The 1911-nt window shown below is 45.2% G+C and overlaps 1 non-coding gene across 1 annotated transcript; it reads left to right on the top strand.

Moving 5' to 3' along the window:
• Nucleotides 1-1140: 1140 nt before the first annotated feature.
• On the top strand, nucleotides 1141-1331 carry LOC114613640. Its single transcript, XR_003710210.1, has one exon. It is a non-coding gene; the product is annotated as a U2 spliceosomal RNA (small nuclear RNA).
• Nucleotides 1332-1911: the final 580 nt, after the last annotated feature.

Genomic DNA, 1911 nt, shown 5'->3' with positions numbered 1-1911 from the left:
AAGCCTCTAGGATATGTTCACTTCAATTTCTGTATGGCAGTCATGACTGTATCTTCATTTGAAGGATAGCTAGTCACATCAGCATAGCATAACCCTATGAGGTCGCAGAAGCCAAGGCTTATATTTGAAATCTTATTCCATAAGCAGAAATTCTTAGCTCTCTACTTTTGTTCTTGTTTTTGTTTGTTGTTGTTGTTGTTGTTTTTGGAGACAGGGTTTCTCTGTGTAGCCCTGGCTGTTCTGGAACTCACTCTGTAGACCAGGCTGGCCTCGAACTCAGAAATCTGCCTGCCTCTGCTTCCCAAGTGCTGGGATTAAAGGCATACACCACCACTGCCTGGCTATCCTTTTGTTCTCAAAAGACACTCAACAGAAAGACGAGCCCTTCAACAGAAGGGTAGAGGTCGGGGGTGGTTAGTGACCATGGAAGACAGCCAGCATTTCCCAGAGGTCTTTGGGTGAGATGCATGTGGCCAGCTGACAGTTGTATATTTTTGTTTGTTTTTTTGTTTTTTTGTTTTTCGAGACAGGGTTTCTCTGTATAGCCCGGGCTGTCCTGGAACTCACTCTGTAGACCAGGCTGGCCTCGAACTCAGAAATCCGCCTGCCTCTGCCTCCCGAGTGCTGGGATTAAAGGCGTGCGCCACCACCGCCCGGCGACAGTTGTATATTTTTAAACCAGCCAGCCCCTCTGCCTTGCCAGCTGCTGTCTAGTCCTTTCCTGCAGCTAGTCCCTACACGTAGCAAAAAAAAAAAAAAAAAAAAAAAAGCAGATGGAGTGAAGAAAGCAAGCGGGAGAAAGCCAGGAGCCAAAAACACAAGAAAGAAAGATATCTGGTTCATCTGCTAGCCAGTGTGCAGAGCCCCAGGGCCGAGGTGTAAGCTGCATTCCCGGCACACCCAAGACAGGTGTGGGTCCTGGGTCTCTGTGCTAACCTCCCTCAGGATTGCCAGCTTAAAACAACAACAACAAAAAAAAAAAACCACAGGCGAGCAGCTAAATTTGAGTAGCAAGGAAACAAAGAATGAGGCTTATCTGTATGTGTGAAATGTTGCACGGGTCACACTTACAATAATAAAACACTTCATACATAGATCAAGTAAGATGAGTCTATGCCAGGTTCAGTGAAAACACAGAGGATCGCTTCTCGGCCTTTTGGCTAAGATCAAGTGTAGTATCTGTTCTTATCAGTTTAATATCTGATATGTCCTCTATCCGAGGACAATATATTAAATGGATTTTTGGAAGTAGGAGTTGGAATAGGAGCTTGCTCCGTCCACTCCACGCATCGACCTTGTATTGCAGTACTTCCAGGAACGGTGCACCCCATCGGGGGACCTAAAAAAAAAAAAAAAGAAAAAGAAAACACAGAGGAAGTTAATCCAGGATGTATAATGAGCCCTGTGGGATGCCAATCCGAGTCCAAGATGAGTCTGCCCCATCTGTTCTTGGATGCAGTTTCTCAATGTTGTGATATATATCACACACACACACACACATATATATGGTATGTATATGGTATATATATGGAATATATATGTGGTATATATATGTGGTATATGTTATGGTGTTTATCCATTCATTTCTGCATGTCTGTAGGCACATGCAGAGCTCAGAGGAGATCCTTTGTGAGCAGGTTCTTTCCTTCCTCTTCTGGGGATTGAACTCAGGTCGTCATGTTTGGCAGCAAGCACCTTTACCTGCTGCACCATCTTGCCACCCCAGCTTCTGGCTATTTTAAGGGCAAATCCACTGGCATGTTTTTTCCCCTAAAGGAATTTGTCTGGTTGCTGCTGCCGACCTCTCCTGCTGCCAATGCTTTGAGAAGAGCCTCTCTAAGAAGCACATGCTTCATGGTAGGAACGGTACTTGGATTGGAGCCTTTTCCGGATACTACCTCCATGTTCCCA

Source organism: Grammomys surdaster, unplaced genomic scaffold (genome assembly GCF_004785775.1).
Source record: "Grammomys surdaster isolate TR1022 unplaced genomic scaffold, NIH_TR_1.0 126248, whole genome shotgun sequence".
Classification (NCBI taxonomy): Eukaryota; Metazoa; Chordata; class Mammalia; order Rodentia; family Muridae; genus Grammomys; species Grammomys surdaster.
This window is presented reverse-complemented; position numbering and strand designations above follow the sequence as displayed.